The sequence below is a fragment of the Gobio gobio genome (assembly GCF_949357685.1).
Source record: "Gobio gobio genome assembly, chromosome: 2".
NCBI lineage: Eukaryota > Metazoa > Chordata > Actinopteri > Cypriniformes > Gobionidae > Gobio > Gobio gobio.
In genome coordinates, this window is record NC_137098.1 from 10306178 (window position 1) to 10313677 (window position 7500).

Here is a 7500-nt window from a genome sequence, read left to right on the forward strand (position 1 = left end):
GAGGGAAGTTTATTTTTTTTTAAAAAGCCTGAAATCAGGCACTAAAAGACGGACTATAGCGCCTGTCTGTATCTTTCTGTAGGTCTGAGGAAAAGCCTGAAAGAATTTCGAGACAATGCAAACGTTCTGCCAAACCGCAACGCAAACATATGCACAACTCAGTCAGACATTTTCTGTAACACAGCGACTGTCCTTGCAGCAGCCCGACAAGCACACAAATCTGTTCAGAGCCTATAATAATACAGTGTTAAGTACATACACGCAACACAGCGTAGTTTTACACTGCTTGAATGTGGACGCGAGATACTAAATGCTACGTGTTTAAGTGTTTCATGACCAGGTGAAACACAAAAGGCAAGACAGACAACAAATACTGCAACAATATGACTTCCTAGAAATGAGTCAACTGCCATCAAAATCATTGTCCGCAAAAGGATTAGCCCTGAATAGCCTATCCATGAGTTTTTGAAGAGTGAGTGAGATGGCAAAGACCTTGCCTGCTGTCTTTGTTTTGTGATGGTGAAAGCCAGAGCAGAGAGAGAGAGAGAGAGAGAGAGAGAGAGAGAGAGAGAGAGAGAGAGAGAGAGAGAGAGAGAGAGAGAGAGAGAGAGAGAGAGAGAGAGAGAGAGAGAAACAGTAAGGGAGAGCTAGAGCGAGTGAGAGTCCATGCACAGCATCTGAATTATACTATATATACTTTTTGTGTGACGCTTGTAATTATTGCCACCCCTCTACTAGGGAGCCGAGAGACATTAAACCCCTGACTTATCTTTCCTTCTCCTCCCTCCCTCATTCTCTCTCCTAAAAACAGAGAAGCTGGGTTGCTCACTATGCCCCTTTTTAAACGGTTAAGAAAAGGAGAAAGATTAAAATATTATAACGAAAACACACAATGGCTCTGCCTGCCAATTCCCCCTCACACACAGATTTCAGCAATTCTGTTCTAATACTTCTTCCTTGTATAAAAAAACTGAAAAAAACAAAACAGACCGAAATTAATAAACCTACGCTTTCCAGACACTGCACAGTCTTAACCTAAACAAGTGTGTGTCGTCCCTGCGTTAGCTTCTGGTTCCTCTTGTTACGACACGTCAGGAAAGGATAAAAAGGTCTTGGGATTTGTGTTTTTCTGACCTCTTCCCTGATTCCTTCGATATGGCCCGTGGCTATTTGACCCCGTCTATCCTCTCAACTCTCTTTGCATGCATGCCTTCCTTCAAGAGCACTCTCTCTCTCTCTCTCTTTCTCCCAAAAAAAAAAATCATTACTTTAAACTATGAACACACTCTCTTTTCAGCTGCTCTTTTGTTGGTCAAACTTGAGGTACATTTTAATAGTCTTGCTAACCCCACAATCTGTGTGTATTGTTTGACCCCAAAACATAACCCACCCCACTCTTTTCCCACTCTTTGCTGGCTCTGTAATGTTGGGTTTTCCCCTTCTCTTTCTTTTTTATCTTTCTTCCACTCACTCCGTGACCCCTGCTCCCTTGTTTCTTGCCGTCTGACCCCAAGTCTCTCAACCTCCCCCTCTCTTTCTTCCCCAACCCTGCACATCCATGAGCAGCTCGCAAACAGTCAGTCAGCTCTGGGTCTGTCTGTCCTTCCATTGCATCTCTTCTATTTTCTATCTCACTGTGGGCTACATTGTATCATTGTTATGGATCCACATTTCCGTTTGTTCTTGTCCGTATACCTTGGAAGGACTATCTATCTCTCACTAGCTCTTCGTTCACGCCACTTTTGAGGTCCCCATCTCATTTTTTTTTTTTTTTTAATTTATGCTACACCTGTGGTTTTCATTAAGTTTAAGCTTTATTAAAATTCGACCCCTCGTCTAATTGTGGGGAAATTTCACCTCAACAGTTTAAGCTAGTTCGAGCTAAGCGACCCGAAGTTGTTAGCGTTGTTTATCATCTGAATATCTTTTTCGTCGTATTTTTCTCCCCCAGGAGAACGTACGCAAGTTGTAAAACGTAATACTGATTTCATTCTCGTAGTCTTTGTTGTTGAAATGACATTTCATTTCATTGTTTTGATTTTTTTATTTAAAAATCCACGCCGTGTGTGTGGATTTCTTGTTTTAAGTCATTCGCCGTGATCGCTGTGTGTGTCGCGCGGCTCTTCGGGCTCCGTGAGCTCCGGCTGATCCGCTCCTGAGACCCGGGGCTCCGTCTCTATACCAAACACACTCCCCTAAACACTCACACACACTTCACACACACACACATGCCTATCGATTTGCATGTGACTCCGGCTGGGAAGCAGCAAAGAACAACTTTAACGTCGCTTGGAATGAAAAATAAAACGAGAAAAGACGGTGAAAGTGACAGGAGCGAAAAGTAGAGGAACTGAAATGCACAGCAAAGGGCGGAGAAATCCACACTAGAAGGCACTCGAAAAAGTACCCATGGCCGCGATATTGAGGATTTCTGCTCGCTAAATGAGGGAGGAAATGAAAGTAAAGGACGAACGAGCATATCGGTGTAAAAAATGGAAAAGCGGGCGACGCTTCCCGCTCAGCGGACGCGGACGGACTCGCAGGCTGGACGAAGACGCTCCTCTCCCGGCTACGATCGCGCAGAGCTCCCGCTACTCTCCCACCAACCCTCGCGCATCGTCACCCTCTCAAAAACCTCTTTCTTGACACCATTCGGTCCTTTTGTGACCCGTGTGAATACACGAACATGCAGAAGTGTGTTTTAAATCCAACTGTTTGGAAAAGGAATCGCTGTCTTGCCCTTTTCTTTTCTTCCAGTCATGAGAAGAGCGAGGACGAAGCCAGATGTAAACACAGGTAACGATACTAATAAACGGCAGCAAATAAAAGCAACTTGCATGAAAATAACTTGCGATCGCCTGTTCTTTATCCTGCTAGGAGAATAGGCAAAGCCGGGGCTGATACGGCGAAATCCCGAAAGCCATCGCTTTAGTCTGTTATTGAAACTAAAGAGAATCGTAACGCTAAGAGAGAGACAGAAAGAAAGAGAAAGCAAAGTTACAACTTACAATGTTTGGCTGCCGCTTTGAGATCCGTGCTTTTTAATCCAGTATTGAGACGCTTTGGCTAAAGATCCCATCAAGGCAGTCCCTTTTGGTCAGTTTGCGTTTAGGATGATGGTAAAAGAAAGATCATTGTTGTTGCGGAGAGTAAAAAACCGGAGTATTAGTTGTAAAGGCAATATAAAAATAATTTGGATGCAAAGCAGGCGATGAGTCTTGTGTTAGAGGGAGAGAGGAAGAGGTGAAAGTGAGATCTGATGATTGAAAAGAAAAAAACTCTTTGGATCTTTATTCCTGCTAATTAGTTTCCTGCAAAAAATGGCTGTGATTAATTCAGTGCGCATGTGCTTCATTACACAGGCACGACGGGAAGGGCTAATTAGCCACCTTCTGGATCAATAAGATTCAGCAGAGAGCCGAGGAGAGAGAGAGGGAGGAGGGAGATAGAGGAGGGAGGGAGGGATGGAGGGATAGATGGAGAACGAGAAAGAGGAAAGTAGTGATCGGGAATTGAAAATATGGAATTAAGTACAGCGCAAAGTAAGAGTTGGATGAGAAGGAAGACACTGAAAGTTAATAGTGGAAGAGGCGCGCGCAGCCCCTGCTGCACGGTGTTTTCTCGCGCCTGTGTTATTTGGTCGCGAGACGCTAGTTTAGATTTACAAATCAAAACGTTTATGTTTATGAAATGAAATAGCGCAGATTTAACCTCGAAAAGGCGAACTTTAGAGCGCTCGCAAACCCCGACAAGTTCGTCGCACTTTCGGTCGGCTCTTATTTAAAAACATCATCTTCTGACAGGATTAACACTGTTTAGTTTTTTTTTTTCTTCTTCTTTCTTTTAGAATAGACAAAAGTGAAACAAAGGCGGCTTTATGTGTACACTAATAAAACGCAACTCTCTTAGTGAAGCTTCATCACTGCAAATGTTAAATAAGCAAAATAAAAATACATCTGCATGTGAGCAGCAAACTTACAACAGCAGGCTACTTTCCAAAAAGCTTGTAACAACACGCATTTTGCATAAACGCTGTATGTATGGACAAATCATTGAGGGGAAAAAAATAAACAGCTTCATTAAAAAAAAAAAAAAATCTGATTGTAAGCCTGAGCCTCTGAACTTCTGTATAGAAACACACAGGAGCTATTAAAACACTGCGTACTCTTAAATGTGATTATTTCTGCATGCACGTTAACGATTATATGTGCTTTTTAAGTGTTTTATTTTCTGAAGTAAAGAAAGACTACTAATATTAAATGACACGTTAGCAACACATGCATGCCACATAACACGTGTAACATCGTTATAAAGTAGTCTTAAGTGCAATAAATTAAGTGTGACTTTTATCTATCGTAGTAACACCTTAATATACAGCCAGTATTTACGCTCCCGGTCTGTCCCATCATACTAGATCTTGAGTGCACGAGGAGGAATCAAGACGTTGCAACCGAATGCGAGGAAAAAATGCACAAAAACTAGACACCGCAAAAGCAACCACTTCCCTCTTTTTAGCCTTTCTGGACAAATTTGAAATAATTCCTGTTAGAGTCAAACGCATGCAATGCAGGTGACACAGATGCTTTAATTTACATAGGCGAGCAGTGCATGATAAGAGATGCTTCTTCAGATATTATCTCGACCAAAAAGCAATGTATAGATTTGAGGCATATGGAAAATCTTAATATATGAAATTCTCTGTTTCTGTTCCCCTCTTTCTGTCTCTCACACACACACACACATTCACACACACTGTGTAAGAGAGGGAGAGAGTGCATTGTAAAAATCACAAGTTCTTTCATGAACATTCTATTCTGTAATTTATTTACTTGATATCATGTTATAGCATCCGGTCAAACAGCTCGGTGTGTTGTTTTTAACATGTTTAAACACGAATTTGAACATGGCATTTGAAAAGACGCAATGTTTATTCCGTTGTGCATTTCAATAACATGTAAATCGTCCCTTAAACAGGCAGCGGCATGAAATGACACGATACGCGTTACATGCTGTGTTTTTTAAATAATTCTCGATAAGTAGTGTAACTTTCAAGCGCGTGCGTTCAAAGAGGTGACATTTGATCAATAGTAACAACTGTAGTATAGATCGGTGGGTTTCTCCACAGGTTTGCTTTTTTCACTTTACCCCAAAACAATTCTCCTACTCTTGGTGGTCACTTAAAACGCCCTCTTCCCGAGTCAAAAGCGTGTATCCCAATTCCGACCTTTGAGCCCAGGCCGGTGTCCTTTCTCATGATAATTCTATTGTTGATTCATACTAAAGAAATGACAATTCCCCTCTCTCTCTATTGACAACTCCAAGGGGCCCTAATCCTGCCAAATACAACTAACCTGCTTTTATCGATTACATAATGTTTATTGGAAAATGATCAGATGGATAACTTTTAAGTTGTTGTGTTTTGGAACTTTTTCTTTTTTTTAGGGGGTTGCGAAATTTAGACAGAATGTAGGCTATTTTGCCGATTTGTTTTTCTTTTCTTCTTTTTTCAGAATGCATTCCGTGCTATCATTCTTCCGCACTATACAATACAGCATGATGTATATGAAATAATACTAATAAATGTCTGTATTGTGTGCTGTACATATATATTTGATTGATGTGTGTGTGTATTATTTAAGGATTAAAGTGGTCCTGCAACATGCTAATAATTATCACAAATGTCACATTTCAATGTAATACCATTCCAGTCAAATATTTGATGTTTTAATAAAATATTTAGAATATAATAAGCATTGTATTTTATTTGATTCCCTTCTCGTGTCATATCATACAGAATGTGTTGGAGAGCATGCAGTCAGTGGAACTCCTCGCTTTGGGATTTTCAAGGAAACACACCTATTGCCTCTGTATATGAAACCCAGTGCACGCACTGAAGCATATCACAAACGGCTATCGATGCATTATACAAACAATAGCAATATTAAACACTCCATGTATAGGCTAGACGTGTGTGTGTGTGTGTGTGTGTGTGTGTGTGTTCGCGTAAATGTAAGATCTAGTTTAAAAAGCATGCATTTTATTATTGCTTACGCGTGCGCTGCATAAATACTACACATTCGCAGAAACGAACTTCCAGTGACAAATGAAAAGTTCCTAAATAAAACGTCGATATGTTTGATATGCATAGAGATCTTGCCTTGAGAGAATCTTCAGGATTGGAGATGCGCCTGCCCTCTTGGGAAAGAGGGATTGTAAAAATGAATGAATGGGAAATAGAGTGCGTGAACAGTTAGAGGGGCAGTGAGATAATAAGAGGCCGGTGCGTGAAAAGGGACAGAATCAGAGCTTGTCTGTCGCTTTGTAACCTGCCATGGCCAATCTGAGCACATTTGAATATGCAGTGTGGTCCTGTCTGGCGCTTGATAGCCGAATTTATGGACGCACACATCACCTTAGCTTCGTTTTCTTGTGCGGATACACGCGTAATCGCCATTGCACGCTCTTTTAATATGTGTCTTATCTGTTAGGTCCAATCCATTGCGAAGGCTCTGTCCTAAATATGACTGGGAATGACTGAACAGAGAACCAAATATGCATGACCAACCCCTCATGGTGAACATGCTGGTTGATCTGACTCAGAGATGTGTGTGTAAACCTCGGCCCATCGCCGTGCAAACAATGAATTCCACATATGAAACCTAAACTGCTTAACACAATCACAATTTTATTTATGAGGAAAACAAAATGCTAAATATTTTTTGAGAGAACAAAAATGATTTCAAAAAACAAATGTGCGTGTATGTATTTTTTTAGTAGGCCTATATTACCAAAACCTCATGCACCCCGCGTGCCACCATTAAAGCAGTAAGGAAATGAAAAGAGGTAAAAGCGTTCAGAAATAAAGCGCTTCGTAACTTTAATAAAAGGCGAAGAACATAGTTCAGATTCAATATGGGGATTCAATATGTTGTCAATGCATTAACATGGAGGCAAGTCGCGTTGAGCTATCAAGGGTTTTTCATCTCCATGCGTCCCTAATGAAAGAACACCGCGCTTAATTAACATTTTTCTGCATGGTTAACTAATGCAGCTTTAACTTGGTCACCAGTCAACAGCAGCGGCTTTTTGGGGGGAATGGGTCCTCCAACGGGCGCATGCACTGTGTGCAGCAGAGGAGGCGAGAGCTGTGGCGCATGGCTGGTCTGAATCACACACTGGGACTCAGAGGCACTGACAGCACATGAGCATTGTCCGGTCTGAAGCCGCGGGTGGCGGCATGGGGCAGGACGTGTTACCAGGTGCAATGGCAGCGCCCTCTTATGTTCACTCTGGCCAAGGGGCTCGAACACCACATGAACCTGCCTTGTCAGGGAGATATGTTCCCTATCTACCATCTGCAGCTGGTCTGTACGTGTCCTATGCCACCGGACTGCGTCAAATCAAGCACACATATGCATAAAGGTAAATGTACGCTGGCAATCTGCAAGATTCCTTGCTTCAAATGTCATCAAACATCTTAACTTTACGCACGGAGCCATA

At 41.8% G+C, this 7500-nt stretch overlaps 1 protein-coding gene across 4 annotated transcripts in view; it reads right to left on the minus strand.

The window, feature by feature from the left end:
• The window catches only part of zfhx3b (zinc finger homeobox 3b), a 147674-nt gene extending 144296 nt beyond the window's left edge, over positions 1 to 3378 (minus strand). For all 4 annotated transcript variants that reach the window (XM_079809296.1, XM_079809295.1, XM_079809294.1 and 1 more), the window contains exon 1: positions 3009 to 3378. The gene's annotated coding sequence lies outside the window, so the exon portion shown is untranslated. The remainder of the gene's footprint in view (positions 1 to 3008) is intronic.
• Between the last annotated feature and the right edge of the window lie 4122 nt (positions 3379 to 7500).